This window comes from Urocitellus parryii, chromosome 3 (genome assembly GCF_045843805.1).
Source record: "Urocitellus parryii isolate mUroPar1 chromosome 3, mUroPar1.hap1, whole genome shotgun sequence".
Classification (NCBI taxonomy): domain Eukaryota; kingdom Metazoa; phylum Chordata; class Mammalia; order Rodentia; family Sciuridae; genus Urocitellus; species Urocitellus parryii.
In genome coordinates, this window is record NC_135533.1 from 176,859,739 (window position 1) to 176,876,898 (window position 17,160).

Sequence of the window (17,160 nt, forward strand, 5' to 3'; positions counted from 1 at the left end):
GGAATTTTTTCCCTCATCAAAACCAGTCAAAAACATTGAGTATCAATGCCAGCGCTATTAGTTCGGCATCACTGGAGAGATTTTAAACAAACAGGTCAAGTAAAAGAAATGAGACCAGTGATGGAGTACTTGCCTAGTGTATGAGAGTTCCTGGGTTTGATCCCTAACAACATACACAAAGTATAAACTTTTAAAAAGACAACAAAACTATAATCTGCAGCTAATATTACCTACAAAAAAACCAAAATAATTTAAAAACTTAAATCATAAACTGAATAAGATTGCATGACTTTAAAAAATTATTTTCTACACTAAAAATTGCTCAAAATTCAGTATTTATTGTGTTACGTGTCAGAAACTGTGCTAAACACTTAGACAAACTAAAAACAAACATAAGGAAAATAAACCAGCACAATTTCAAAAAACAAACAGTGTACTGTGAAAAACCTAGATGGAAAAGATATGTGCCTTGTTTGAAAAAAAGATTTAAATGGCACTAGATTTAATCCAGATGCGCAACATATTCCTAGATGGGAATATTTACTATTGAGAAGATAAAGATTTTCGCCAAAGTAATTGGTACATCTAATGCAATGCTAATAAATATTTCAAAGCAACTATGAGAACACAGAATCACACAAACTGATAAACAGTGGATTGTCCAGGAACACCGAAAAACTTTTAAAAGATATGAAGGGAATAGTTCCGTAAGATAGAAAAACAATAAATTTACAGTACTGTTTTAAGGTATAAGAGATCAACAGATTAAAACTAAGTCCAAAACACATCTGTAACTACAAAAAAAAATGAGAACATGATAAAGGGATATTTGTTAATGGATTGGTTATGAAAAAGTTTCTGGTTACACAGGTGGGCAGAAAGATTATTTACTAAAATTGGGAAAACGAAACAAATTACTAGCAAATAAAGTAATATAATAAATTTTAAACTTGTCAAGTTTAAGGAATCCATATGAACTTCAAGTAGAGAAATGTCAAGTAAATAAGATATATGGATCTGAAGGCCATAATAATGGCTAGCTGGATCAAACTGAAATTGGGGACACAAACAAGACTGCCAAGAGGAAGGCACAGAGAGAAAAGCACCCACTTTGAGGAATATAAATACAATCAATCAAGAAATGGAAAAACCAGGAATGTGAGGCATCATTATAGCAAGAAGAGCAAAAACACATCTCAAAATGGAGATAAATTAAAACTTAAGGTCTGAAAATGTCCACTGGAATTATCAAAATACATTCTGCCTGATATAAGGCTATAAAAAGAGATTCACTATATAAAGTAACAAGGGAAGAATCCAGATTTCAAAATGGTATGTTTAGAAAGAGGTTACATATTAACATTTAAAAGAGAAATTGAGGAAAGACAGAAAGATATCCTAAGGCCTGTTCTTAGGAAAACTTATATGTCTGAAACACTACAGACTTAAAGAAATATGTAATTTTTTTTAAGATACTGTCTGAAAACATTTAACTGTAGATGACTAGAAGCTTAATCTGACAATCACCTATTCCCAAATGGTCACTACTGAGTAAGAATTCTCAAAATGCCATTAGTTTTTCATTCAGTCACATTTTTTTGAATCCTGTGTTTAAAGTCCACAAGAAATATCAGTTAATGTGTTACCTTGGTTCAGTTAGTATCAAGTAATAAGATTTTATTATCAACTACCATATTTTCCAAAATGTTTCAAACACTTATTTTGAAGGAAAGAAAGATCATCTTAATTACAAAAAGAGAAATCAGTATCATCATTTGCTTTGTTAAAGTTAAATACACTATATGGCTGGCTGCTCAAATAAGAGTCCTCACATGGTATAAAATAGTAGACCAGGAATTGAGAAACACAGTCCTAACAAAGACCTCATTTATATTTTCATTTGTTGTTTTTGTTAACAATCACCAATTATCCTTTTATGTTTATATAAATTTACTGCCCCAGATAAAATGACATCAGACAATAAATGAATAATATATTTTACACACTTAAAAAAACAGAAAGGAAGTCATCTTGTCATTTCTTACAAAGGATAACTTTCCAAATTATAGTAATTTACATGCTTCAATTTAGTTTTCCTTCTTTTTGTGGAAATGCTGCATGTTATAGTTGATAAATTCTGCCAAAGAAAATACAGTCCCATATTTTCACCAAGGGCAGAGATGTTAAAAATTTAAACTTTTAAACTAAGGCTATTTCTATTCTAGACATACTTTCTTTCCTTTAAAATTCATGTTAATTGGTATAAATATAATGCAGCATCCCTCCTATAGCATAACATTACAGCACAATATTTGAGATCACCTTTTAGTCATTCAACATTCTGGGGGCAGAGTACATTACACTAAGGCCACATTGAAGTAACAATTTCCCCTACAGTATGAGGGGAAAAAATCATTTAGTTATTTTTCCCTGAACAATGAAACAGTTCTAAAGACAATGTAAATACAGGTAATAAGATTTCAAATCAGTAACATGTAAAATAAGCTTAAGTGAATATTCATATTCACTTACATGAGCAATTCATACAAATGAAGGGTCCTGTATTATACATCAATCTACTGGTATGCTAACATACCATTCCACTATAAAGAATTATGGTACCAAAAGACAAATATTTCTGAAAACTGACATAAATCAAGAATCTTAAGAGTCTCCTAAGGTTCATGTAGTGAAGGCTTGCTTCCCAGGGTACACTATTGAGAAGTGGTGGTGACTTTATGAGGTCCTTGATAGCCTGCCCTTGAAAGGATTAAGAGACCCTGGCTCTGGCCCTTTCTTTTTTTTTTTTTTTTTTTTTTAAGAGAGAGTGAGAGAGAGAGAGAATTTTAATATTTACTTTTTAGTATTTGGCAGACACAACATCTTTCTTTGTATGTGGTGCTGAGGATCGAACCCGGGCAGAACGCATGCCAGGCGAGCGCGCTACCGCTTGAGCCACATCCCCAGCCCAATCCTTTTGTCTTTTTGTACCCTGATTCCTACCTGTGTGGTGAGTGGTTTATTTCAGCACACACTCCTGTGATGATACTGCTTTGCCACAGACCTGAAGCAATGAGACCAACCAATCATATACTGGAACCTGTGAAACCAGAAGCCAAATAATTCCTTTCTCCAAGTACATTACCTCAGGTATTGGTTATAACAAAAACCTAATACAAGCGGAGACAAATTAAAACACACAAAAAAAAAGATGAAACACAAGAAAAAGCAAAGCTGTATACTGTAGGTAACATAGGGAACAGAAGGCCACTGTTTTGAAGATTAAGGTGTCCCTGTGGAGCAAATCTTAAAATCAGAAACAATGAAACCTTTTGTTTACTCTTATTCTTAGAAACTGACAATTATTTCAAAATAATCTTAGGAGCTAAGAATCAGTAATATAAATTTACTTTTAAGGTGATCATATTGTGGATTATAATAAATTTCTAATAAACTATGAAGGCTAAAAAATTTAAAGCCGCCTTCCTTTCCCTCTTTCTTACTCCCTTCTGTTTATCAGTCTCTTTCCATGCATGTATGGACAAGTAAAATTTATTCATTTGCAGAAGTTGGTAACCAAAACAATTAATAAAATCTTCCATAAACAAAGTCAGAAAGCTTTTCTATTTAGTTGACATTTACTTTCTGAATATGGAAATTCTGTTGATCAAGTTCACTAGGCTCAAAAGATTGCCTATAGATATTTTGGTAAATAAGGAACTTTGTTTCTTGTCAGATTAAAAAGTCAGAGAGAATATCTTTGAAATAAACAACTTAATCATCATTCTATTATTTTTTATTCCAAATCATAATTATATATAAAACATTCTCTATGCCTACAGTTTACTAATAAATAAAACTCTGATTCTCTATATTAACCTAGCAAAATGCACTAAACTTCATACTAATTATCCAGTTTGACAATATATGCTACTCAAAAATAAGCCTAAAGTGATCCATTTGATTCTAAATAAACATCACTCATCGCAGACTTTTTTATGATCAATATTTCTTAAGGGTCCACAAAAGAATAATTACTAAAATTAGTGAAATGTTTCACATTCCTTCTTTGTGAGAATAATCTGACTAAAGCAGACCACTCACTAATAAAGTGCAACTTAATAAATCATGTGGAATCTTATTTTGTTGAAACCCTTACTAACTCCTAGCACCATCTGTTACCATCAAAACTATATGACAAGATATGATATATAATTAATAGGTAAACAACAATCTAATTAAAATGGACAAATACTCCATGTTCCTGCCATTTGGGAGCTCTAATTACAGACTAAATTTTAAGCTTGAATTAAATATTTAAGCTGGAAAATTAACTTTCCTTCTCGAGCCTTGAATACATTAATACAGATATGTGAAGCGACTTCCTGATGGGAACTTAAACATGTAATTTAGTTTCATCAAAGCAGTTACTAATTGTTAAGCAGCAGTACCTTACCATATGTACACAATAGCTATTTAGAGCTGAAAAGGTGGTTCTAAAGCACCCCTCTGCAACCCTTTCCAGGCATAAATATAAAACGTATATACATCACAGCAGTTAATACTACACATTGAAAACAAATTAGTCTTCAGATTTCAATGCTTTCTGAAGATAAATAGAATTTGGTCTAAATAAACAAAATAGTCCCTATAAGTACATGATAAGGTATAAATATAAAAGAGCAAAATATATTCAAAGAAAAAAAAGAGGTATAAATTCCTCAGATTATACCAAATAAACACACTCTGACTTACTGCATTAAAATAGTAACTTAAGAGAGTTTATCAATTCTCTTTTCCATTCTAACTCTTCTCTTCATGGAACATAACAGGCCTTGAAAATAACATTCTAGAAAGATTTCAAAAGATGACCACTTAAACAGAAACTTATTTCTACACTTTTTATTCATGTTTTAATTTGTTCTTTTTATTTATACAAGACAGCAGAATGTATTTTGGCAAAATGCACATACAGAGAATATAACTTATTCTACTTAGGATCCCATTCTTGTGGTTGTACATGATGTGGAGTTACCCTGGTCGTGTATATAAATATAAGGCTAGGAAAGGTATGATCAATTTTCCTTCATTTTTTAATGCAGAAGACATAAGATTTCAGAACAAATGACAGGCAACCGTTTAATGAAATAAATTCTCTAAGAATATAAAAAATATCTTTTTTCATTTGCTATTTTAGTTTTAGTAAACAGAATAAGGGAGATAAGAGAGAAAGTTGAACTGGTACTGCTTAAGAAAGATATACATCACTTTTTAAAAAATAAGCTATTCTAATTCCTTAAAAGCTTAACAGACTAATAATAGCAGGTGGATAGTATAAGAGTTCAGTTACAAAAAGAGAACACTGTCAAAGGGGTATAATAAAAACTACGTTTGTTTATATTTCAAATTCTTTTGTTACACAATAAGTAGATTAACCGTTAGGTTTTACTAAAAAAAAAAAAAAAAAAAAAAAAAAAAACACAATTTTTATAATTACCTAGGGAGAAGTAGTATATTACACTGTTTAACAGTCAAGGTCAAAGACATATACATAATACTTATTTGTAGTAAAGATGCAGTGTTTGAAATTTTTTTTTTACCAGAACTTAATTAAAATTGAAATTATAATAAGACCTGTACTTAAGAATAAAAAGGAGTTTTGATTTTTTTTTCTGTTTTGGCAATAGAAAATTTATTTAGTATACTGCAATTAATTACTCCATTTAGGTTTTCGCTCAAGGACAAAATTATTGCCATTATTTTCTCCCAACATTTCCTTTTATCTATTCTATCTTAAAACTGCCACAGTTTTACTCATGCTTAAATTTTTACTCATTCTATAAAGCATTTCATATGCCTAGTATATTTGTGATCCCATAATGATGTTCTCTAATTAAAAAAACCCAGACCCACTCCCAACACCCACAAGCTGGTGTGCAAAATACTCATCATTAATTGACAAAATTTACCATATAGGTTCAAAGATGCCTAGTAATTACCCTAAAGTTTCAAAAAGATTTACAGCCACAGACTAGCAAACATCCACAGAAAGATAAAAGGGTACTCTTTGATTAACTCTTTGAAGTTACTATTTATTTTCTCTTTTAAACAAAGTTTACATTTTAAAAAATTTTTTTGGTTGTAGATGGACACAATATCTTTATTTGCTTATTTTTTATGTGGTAGTGAGGATCAAACCCAGTGCCTCCCGTATGTGAAGCAGACGCTCTACCACTGAGCTACAACCCCAGCCCTATTTTCATTTATTCTATGTCATATAATGATTTGTAAATAGAGGACAATCAGTAAAATGTTACATGAAGATAAAAACCCTGTCCTAAATATTTGATGGATATACAAAATCTGGCTGGTTCACATTCAAACATCACGATTCTTCTCATATTAAATCAGTCAACTGGATGATAACAGAAGTTCCTCCATAATGTGGGCTAGAAAAGTCTATTCAATTTTATTTAAAATCTGTATGCTGTAAAAGTACATGTCATAGACTTTACTAGGATGACAACTATATAGATATTCATGACATATTGATTAAACATATTGAACTGGTTTTTAAACCAATTTATATAAATGATTATAATAGTCTATATTATGTTTAGTCTTTGAAGGCATATGGTAGTAAATTTGAATTTAATTTTAAATAAATTTACATAAATATAAAAAGTTCAGTAATTTATATCCACCCTGCATATGAAACAGAGCAAATAAAAAACAAGCAGAGTGTACTTTATAAACACACTTGAGGCTGAAGCTTGAACACCAGAAAAATGAGTTTACTTCTTAAAAAACAAAGAATGACTGACTTCTGTCCAAAAAAAGAATGTCATTGAGTAATAATGAAAATTAAACAGTTGATATTTATATATACATAAGTATAATTTATTAATACATATTTAGCAAGTAGGATTTTTTATTGACTATATTTTCAAAAACACTGATGTAATAAAATCCTGATATATAGTATACATATGTTCAGAAGAACTACTAAATAAGACCGGTAAGACCACTTTGGGAAATTTCAGCACTTTGTAAAATATACAAAAAAAAAAAAAAAAAAAGGTACATGAAGTGTTTTTGATAAATACAATACTATCAGAGGTTCCATCCTTGATTTGAGAATGGTTCTACCATTCCAAGCTCTACAAAACTAAACCACCTTGAAACATATAGGCACTGAAGAAGGGGTCTTGACCTCATCTCACTATTAGGGTCTTTACTCTAATTCATGAAATAAATTAAATGACCCATATATTCAAAAAATTCAAAAAAATAATAAGCAGGATCCAAGATACAATCTATCAATTTGAGGTTTATGTTTGCAATATTATCATCAGAAGCATTGACAAATACTTATCATATACCAGTTGCTTTACAAGTATCCTTTTCTAGTACTGAAAATAATTGCAAACCCATTTTATCTCCACTATACAGATAAAAATCCATGATATAACTTGCCCAAAGTCACAAAACTGGAACTCAAATTTCTTACCCCCAAACGCTATCTGATAACACTATTTTTTCTAATAATTCATTCTAAAAATTTTCAAACTATCAAAAAATTTATAAGAATGTTACAGTGACCATCCATATGCCTACTACCTAGGATCTTATGACATTTTACTACATTTATTTTATTACTTACCTATCTGTTCACCAATCATTTTCAATATATTTCAAAATTGTAAATGCCATACCATTTTTCAACATTACAATTACTTTCAAATATACAGAAAAAGTGAACAAACTATACAGTGAATACCCATGTATCACCCAGAATCTTCAATCACATTTGAGTTTATTGTTTTATTATGTCTATCTATTTGTCCACCCTTCCACTAATCCATCTTATTTTAATTACCTAAAATATGTCACAATCCAATTCCCTTTGCCAAAAAGAGAGATGTGAAAAGCTGTTTGTGTTTACAGCTATTATCTTACCTTAATTACTTTCTGTTCAATTAATATATAGCCTTGTAGACTTTAAATTTTTTCTCCATTTCTCTACCTTTTCTATCAGGAAACCTTTAGAGACAAAAATAGATGCACTAGTTGATGGGAACTCACTTGATTTTTTTGAGAAATTAAAAAAAAATCCCTTAGGGTATCAGAGAAAATGAAAAGAACTCATTTTTTTTTAATTACACTTCCTGATGACTAAATAGATTTTGTCAAGAAATTTGATAATATCTCTGAAACTACTTTGCAAAAAAAAAAAACCTAAAAAACAAGAGATTATGATACCTTTTACATTTTTGTGGTATTTATTGTCATGATTCTATAATGTATACATATAACACATTTTCTGCTGGTAAAATTTTCTTCTCATTTTACATGAAGGGACTTCTAAATATCAGTATTTCCTGGGGTTCAGCTATAATTTTTGAATTGCTGTATCACTTTATCATCATTAACTCCATCTACCCTTATGTTCTCTTACTCCTTCACTTTTAGCACAAGTACTTTCAAACTCACTGGAACTTCCAGTTTGTCAACTCATTTCATTTCAGTCTCTTACTCCCTGTCTACTTTCACTTTCTTTCCCTTCAATCCTAGAGCCTATGAGATACGATTTTAACTTATGTCTTACTAGCACACTGCCTTATCTTGCTGTATTTATTAACTGTACTTTCCCAAAAACCTTCCAACACTCACTGACTGGACATCCAATTTGTTGAAATCATAGGAATTAATGAAACAACAGCAATTCCTCCCTCTCACCGAACTGAAACAGCCACATCCATTATGGTAGCCTAGGAGACACCATTCAAGGAGAAACTGCTCTGAAGAGTTGCAGTCAACTGACAATCTCCAGCCATTATAACTTCAGGATCCATTGTAGTTTTCATGCTTGGGCCACACACTCCCCAGACTTGCTCATCTAATGACAAGGTAGCTAGAGGAAGGCCACTGCTGCCCAAAATAGGACATCTCTAATAGCCAAAGTTGTCTGTTCTCAAGGCCAACATTCCCTGATTACCTGCCTAGCTGAGACTTTTACTAAGCTGCACTGTATTCAGTGGAAAGTCTTCTGTCTTCCCTTCCCCTCTCTTACAGGTGCCAGGCCTGCATTACAGTCTAAAGGCTTTCCCTGCTTGGTCCTGTTCCTCTCTTACTTCTGAAGACTTTCCCACACTAAAGCTCTTAATCTTCTAATTACATCTTAAAAACTATTTCTGGAGGACCCGAACTTTCATGTCACACTTCTATTTCTAGCATTCTCAATTTTAAAAAATAATAATTAGCCCACCTCTTGTGGAAATTCATTCCTTCATTAGTCTTGAGCCAAATCTGTTATATCACTCCATATACGTTACTCCAAATTTAACTATTTTAAATTGTTTTCTCTCCTATATCACAACCTCTCCTCCTCCTAGCCCTTTTTCATCAACTATGAAGTCTCTGCGAAATTAAGAACAAACCTCTTTCAGCCTTGCATCATCCTCCATTGACCAGCTCTTCAGAGACAATGGTAAGATAGTACCTTTCAGAGGTCATCTATAATGTTTCATCTCATTTGTTTATCCATCAACTACTCTTTGAGCTTACATATGTTTTACAGCATTCCATGCCAAATGCTTATTAAAGACGTTAGAAATGTCAAATTCATGAGTGTTTTCCAGCACATTTTTCTAACCCGTCTATTCAATACACTCGCCTTATCTCTCACTTTGTCTTCAGTGACACCATCACTGTTTCCCTCCTTCATCTCCTCAACAAGTTCCTTTTTTATCATTACACTGTTTGATAGTAGTCCCTTTGGTCCAAGTTTACCTCTCCTCTATATATAATCCCTGGGAAGTCTTCTACCTGTCAAATACATTTATTTACCTTTGTTTTGCCAATGCCTGACACAATGCTTGAAAATGCTAAACAAAGAAGTTCATGCCAATATTTATGTTAATGACTCCAAGCATACATACATCTCTTACTCTAGCTGGTCTCCCTGGTTTGAGAGATCAATATATTCAACTATCCCTTGAAAGTCTTCAATCAATAAGATGCCTAAACACAAGTCATCCTCTTCCCCTTCAAACTGTTGCTCTTGTATTCTCCATTCAATGAATGGTGCTACCAATCAACAGTCACTTGAGTCTAATACTTGCATTCCTTTCTTGACCTTCTTATATGCAATCAACTAGATTTGGCCAAATCTACCTCCTTTTCCCTTACTCTGATTCTAACTTAATTCAGTGTCTCAATTTCTCTCCTGATCTGCAATTGTCTCCTAACTGGTACCTGGGCTCTTGAGTTCTTGCTCCAAATCTGATGGCTAAATGTCACTTAACTATTCCTTCTAACAACCAAATCTGATCACATCTCTCCTTGGCTTAAATTCAATAGAGCACAATGCCTAGCACTGCATACTGCAACTCTTTCTATAAAATGTCTTCCTTTCCCTTCTCCTTTTGCCTCCCAGGAAAAAAGAGTGCAGTCACTTAGAATGATCCACAAAACTCTTCAGAAAGAGCCTCAGATCTCAGTATTTCTCATGGTGCAAATCTATCAACTTGCCGTTCTTCAAATACACTTTGGGTTTACAGTTATTTTGGGGCTGGTACAGGCAATATTTTCTTCTATATGCACTGGCTTTTCTTCAACATTCTTCACACTCAGCCTTCACCCACTCTAGGAAGTTATCTCGGAACCATTTTTCAAGTCTAAGTCCAAATTGGTTTAAAAGCCCTTCTTCTAGGACCAACTGTCTGCCCTGCATGATTCTATCACCTTATTCTTCACATGAGATGCTGACTCTTTAACTGTTTAATTTTTTTTAACAACTCCCCCATAAGCTTAAAGGTGCTTAAATAAAGAATCATATCTTACTTTGTTTCTCTAGCCACTAGAACTGTTTGGTTAAGTAATAAGCAAAAAGTGTTTTGAAGAAAAAAGTTTAAAAAAGAGCTACTTTAGTATGTCAGTAAAACTGATAATTATTTTACAAAACAAATATAAGCCGTGCTTGCTGCTTCTCACCTTCACCCTGAAGCAGGATACTAGACCTCTACAAGCTGTCCTTTCTGGGAATCATCCTTAAGTCCATCATACATGTTCAGAACAAGACCAGTCAGCTAACAGTCACCTATTAAGTCAGTCAGCTTTGAGATACTGTGACAAAATTATAAGAAAAACAACTTAAAGGAAGAAAGTTTTGTTCTGGCTCATATTTTCAGAGGTTTCAGCCTGAGGTTGGCTGGCTCCATTGCTTTGGACCTGACATGAGGCAGAACATTATGGTGGAAGGGCATGGCAGTGGAAAGCTGTTCTGCTCTTGGCAGCCAAAGGGGGGTGGGGGTATTGGAGTTAAAATACAGTCCCAAAGGCAAGCTCCCAAGGACTCACAATCTTCAACGGGGTCCCACTCTTATAGCTTCTACTACCTCCTAGTAGTCCACTGAGGTATAAAACAGATTAATCCACTGACAGGTCAGAATCCTCTAGATCAAATCACTTCCAAAAGCTCTATCTTTGAACACTACTGAATTAGAGACAAAGTCCTCAACAAAAGAGCCTTTGAGGACACTCCAGATCCAAACCATAACACCTACCATGGCACATATGTCATTTCATCCCCCCTCTTTGTGTCTCTATGTGGTATTTTAGGTCTGATAATTCCGCTACCTCCAAAGTAAGATGAGAAAGCCTCTTCTGTTCTCCCCATTCAGAAATCTGTTTCCTGGGTTTTATACTGTTGGTTACAATGGCTACTGTCACCTACAGGGCACCAATGCAGCTTCTTTCAGTACTCTGACTCCCACTGAGGCCCACTTCCTCTCTGCTCTAACCGCTGCTTTGTTAAATAGGACTGCTCTCAACCATGGTGACTACATCTTTCACAACACTGAAGGCAAGTGGAAAGTGCAAAATGTTACTCAATAAACTGACAGGAAAAAAAAAAAAAAGTATCTTTCATCTAGTCTTCCACAGATTACAAGAGCCATGCTATTTGCCTCCTGTCTTGTTCCGATTGTTTTTTTCCTACAGCCCACCCACCTACCTCCCTTGATGGAGGGAGGTCTGGACCAGAAAACAAACAGAACCCAGGTTGATTTTAGAAATGCTGTTCTTTTAACAACTAAAGCTGTGTGACCCAGTGACATAGTTGGAGAGTGTCCCCCAAAGGTTCATGTTCTGGAAGCTTGGTCCCCAGTGTGGCAGTGTTCAGGTGGTAGACTCTAAGAAATAAAACATAGTACAAAGTAATTAGGTCATGGGAGCATTGTCTAGGAAGAAATTAAGGCTTGTCTCAGAGTGAGAGAGTTCTTAAAGAGAGCAGGTTGTCTTAAAGCAAGACCATTCAACATGTTTGGTCCATTCTGCAATGAAGCCAGTCCCATTTCTGTTTCTCAGCCATGTTATAATGCAGCCAGGGACTCTTGCCAGGATCTTAGCTTCATGCTGTTTAGACCTTCCAAAGACCTGAGTCCTCAGCAAGCCTCAGGAATTTTGTTTAGCATGGAAAGCATACAAAAATATCACCAGATTTAGGTCTTTGTATTTTATTTTTCTTAGAAAAAAAACAATTCATGTGCCCTTGCATCAAAGACTATGTGCAGGTCAATTCTGCTAGTCTCCATATCCCAGGTATGCCTGAACCCCAGAGTAAACACAGGTGAAGACCACACTGGTAAAACCTACCACCAAAAACAGCTTAAACATGAAAACAGAAACCAGAAATATCAAAACATGCAATATGCTTTTTGCTACATTCACATTCACAAATAGAAGTCTCCCATTCTTGAAAATATTTCACAAACTAACATTGTTATCTGAATATCAGTATGATTAGGCCAACAGTGTAAATACCGTCTGTATCATAGCACTTCAAGCAGTGGTAGGCACATCACCTCAGTCAGTATTCCAAAAGCTATTTCCAGGCAAAGACAAGCTGAGGAAAGGATAGCTGGAAAGATGGACAGTAGGTAATAATCTTCCCGACTGGGGGAGCAGGTTAAGGTCATTGTACTGTTGGTTTCAGTGGCTACTGTCACCTACAGGGCAGTAATGAACTATCATTAATGTTATTCCTACAACTAGAAGGTTCATTCTTTATGTCATTAGAACTTAAGAAAAATAACTTTTCCTCAATTCTACTCAGTTCCAAACCTACTTAGGAAAGTAATGTGTACCAACAAAATGTAACCATAAAGACGAGAAATAGAATCAAGGGGGGGAAAAAAATCAAAATTAAACAAAGTGTGCAATGAATATTAACATTGATGAATGTTCAATTTCAATTAATAATTGAAATACATTTAAGAAATGACAGCCTGCCTTTATGGTCATAAATAAGCAAATAATTTAGGTTAATATATTTTCCATCAAGCACTTTAAGAAATTTTTCTTCAGGGCTGGGGATGTGGCTCAAGCGGTAGCGCGCTCGCCTGGCGTGCGTGCGGCCTGGGTTCGATCCTCAGCACCACATACAAACAAAGATGTTGTGTCTGCCGAAAACTAAAAAATAAAAAAATATTAAAAAAAAAATTCTAAGCCTGAAAGTAACATCTCAGAATTTCGTCATATTAATTCTACCAGAGATGCTGTTTCAAACAATAAAAAAAACAAAACCCAACATTAAGAGTGCCATGAACAATTAAGGTCCAAGTGACTTGAAAATGGTACAGAGCAAGGGGTGAGGTAAGAATTATAAAAAAAAAAAAAAGAAAAAGAAATTTTTCTTCAAAGTATCATCTCTGAGGATGTTCAAAATATTCAATTATGAAAAATTAAACCTTCATTTTTGCCATTTTGATACTTTTGCCATCCTTTCAATCACCACTTTTATGGATTTTAACACCATGTTCTCCTGGAACTATTAAATTTTCATGAAGAAAAAGAAATTTATATGTTTAATTGTAATACTTTTAAGTTGACACATAAGAAATAGACCTCCAACCTTAAAAAAAATAAGATAGGATACACAGAGACTTTAACAGAAAAAATAAAAACAGTCAAGAAAGAACTCTGGTATAGATTTCACTCAATTTTAAGCACTAGATAACTTTAATCTAGAAAGAAGACATCAATTCAGTCATAACTATAATTTTTAAAATAGCATATTATACCTTAATAGAGAATCTGGATAGTAGTGATTTTAAAACAAGCAATGATAACAGGAAAAAAATACCCCTCCTTTTGTTGTTTTTATTTAATTTGTAAATTCCTACTGCAGGTGGTCCTTCAGACAATATCATAAAAGATTATTAAAAATATTAATAAATAAGGCTATTTATTTAAAACTTGGGCACTTTTTCAAAACTATTTCTATTCTCAATGCCTAATTATCTACAAGGTACACATGGTCTCCAATCTAAGTTAATATGATTGATTTTTTTTTTAATTACTAGCATATGCATACCCACAAATTGAATGTTATCTCCATTCAAAGTATCATTTTGAATAGTTGTACATCAATTCTACTCAAGAAAATTCAAAAAAAGGCATTCTAAAATACTTTGATTGATGAATTATGTATTCATCCCAAGAGGGCTACTTCAAATGAAGGCATTATTTTAACAAATAAACTTTGTATCTGTTACATCTTGATTAGCCTAACTAATCAATAGTCACATGAAATGAGGGGAAAAAATGAAAGACATATTTATCCAAAAAATATTAATTTTCATTTGAAATTTACACACTTAAAATAAATAAAGGAAAAGCAGATAAATATTATAAAGTCAAACAATAACAAAGGGCCCTTATATTAATTACCATTTGAGAATTGAATAATTATTGAAAGTAAAGAAAAAAAACCTGTAGCAAGCAGTCTACAATAAGGGCAATCTTTAAATCTTTAAAGCCTGCACATATAAATTTCTTAAGTTTTATAAAGCTTTACTCATCCATTAGTTTTAGTTGTAGTCTATGCAGAAATAGTTCCAAATTATAAACAACAATTCATTAAAAATGCAGCTCTTCTTAAAATAATACCACTGCTCTAGAAAAACTGCTATCAATCACATTCTAACACTTTTAAGGACAATAACATTTTTTCTGATTTGTGTGGTGTTTTGGAATAGGAATAATTAAAAACTAGTCTGAAATCACTCAATGCATATAAAAACATCTAGACATTTAAAATATAAATTTTATTCAATTCATCTTCATCAAAACTCTTCCCAAAAGTAGTTTTAAGTTTTTAAAATACAAGGCCTGTAAGTTACCTTTTTTATTTTTTATGAAAGTTGTGTAAAATGAAAATTTTGACCACAAACTGTACGTGTTAGATGCCTTAAACCAAACTACTGCAATTAATATGAAATTCTGAATACCGAATATAATGCCACATAAATAGTATAACAGCCAAGTACTGTCTAAGAAGCCATATGTTTTTTCCCATTGTTCAAAAAAAGGAGATGACTTCCCGTCACTTATGTTTCTGATTAGCAAGGTGATTTATGCCACAATCACTAAAATGCCAGCAAGTGAATGAGAAAATGCATAGTGACTGCACCAGATGTGCACAATAAACAGGAATCCCATTGTAATCTCTGGTACTTAGTTTATATGAAGGTAATGTAGGAAACACTCTTGGATATGGCAAAGTCACTCTTTTTTTTACATTTGACTATAAATGATATGAAATAAATTGTGTGTTTTATACTTTATGGCATGCATACATTGATAAATTAGGTACCGTTTTGTATCCCGACTTATCTACAAGACAAACCTGGCTAAGATCATGGGGATTAATTGCTTCAGAAGTGTGAAATGCAGCTTTTCCATTCTTTTCTGCACACTCAGTGAAGAAACAATGATTAATCACTGTTTAACTATTCTCTTGAGAATCTACAAGATTGCCAAAGCAGGACTTATCCTCATAAATCCAAAATATACAGGTTTAGATTTGTTGCCAACAACAGAAAGAACATGAACTTAAACCCATTTGTTATCAGATTAAAATAATGTCAAAGTTTTAGAAACCTACTGGTACACAATTCTCTTTAGTGACTTCAGTGAGAAATTAGATTAACATGTAAGATATAACATGTTTTAAAATGGGTAAGAAATATTTTTTAGTTTATGAAAGATCCTGTCCAAATAATATCAAATTACATACTATTAAATGTGAACAGAAAACCTTCCTTAGCTATATCAATAATTAAATTCCTGTTTCATTTATAAAAATTAAAATACACACTATCAGATGAAAACCACTTTCAATAGATTTCTCATATGAAATGGCTACTTATTTGAAAATATTTTATTTTAGACAGCAACAGCTGAATGGAATTTGGGCAAAACTACTTAGTTCCAATATTAATAACAAATGCCTTATCAAGGGTACATACAACTGAAAGTATAAAACACCAAACTTCTAAGACTATAACATGAATGATCCAAAAACATGTAATGTTTTCAACATAAATACAGAAGAACAAAAGTCTCAAACATATTCAAATAATTTAGGCTTTCAAAATATCTTCAACACATATTCAGTAGCATACTGAATACACTGCAACTCTTAAGTTGAAGAAAAGTTATTGTTCATATCATTTACAAAACTTTGAGCACATATTTTTAATAACTGAAACCTTATTCCGTCTCAATAATAAATGCAATGTTAGTGACTTTCCTGTCAAATCATTACAAATTAAAGACTAACAGAAATTTCCTTTAAATGGGTCAGCTGTTCATAGACTACAAAGGAATACTAAAGTTGGGAATACTCTAAAGTAAAACTTCAAATTTCTATGACAAATATAAATGTTTGGTGAATATATTTTACTTAGAAGAAACAGCCACCTCTCAATTATAACTGGTTGTTTTTCTATTTGTCTCATTATAAGTTTATATATCTTCTCCCATCCAATTCATCAACTTTCCTGCTTCTTTCGGATCTGCTAAGTACCACAGAAGACAACTATAACTGCAAAGAAGAGAAAGGGAAGTTGTTGGTTCATTTCACTGTTCATTAAGCCCTTGAAAGAGTGAATGAGAGGAAGAGAAGATGAACCAGAGTCTCTATTTTCTACATTTTACTATTATTTAGGATTGGCTCTCTATTATCACAAAAGAGTACACATACAGTGAAAACCTAAAAAGCTTCTCAGTGAACTTTGAAAAAAAATGCTCACATTACCTAATTTAAAAAGTAAAAGATCCTAAAAGGATATATTATTTAAGAAGTATATCTCC

The 17,160-nt window shown here is 32.7% G+C and overlaps 1 protein-coding gene across 4 annotated transcripts in view; it reads right to left on the reverse strand.

Moving 5' to 3' along the window:
* The window catches only part of Tbc1d5 (TBC1 domain family member 5), a 501,737-nt gene that overhangs the window by 361,314 nt on the left and 123,263 nt on the right, over nucleotides 1-17,160 (reverse strand). Inside the window, exon 4 of one of the 4 annotated variants that reach the window (XM_077796236.1) lies at nucleotides 12,867-13,010. The exons of the other annotated variants lie outside the window; for them this stretch is intronic. The gene's annotated coding sequence lies outside the window, so the exon portion shown is untranslated. The remainder of the gene's footprint in view (nucleotides 1-12,866; nucleotides 13,011-17,160) is intronic. 4 annotated transcript variants of the gene reach the window in all.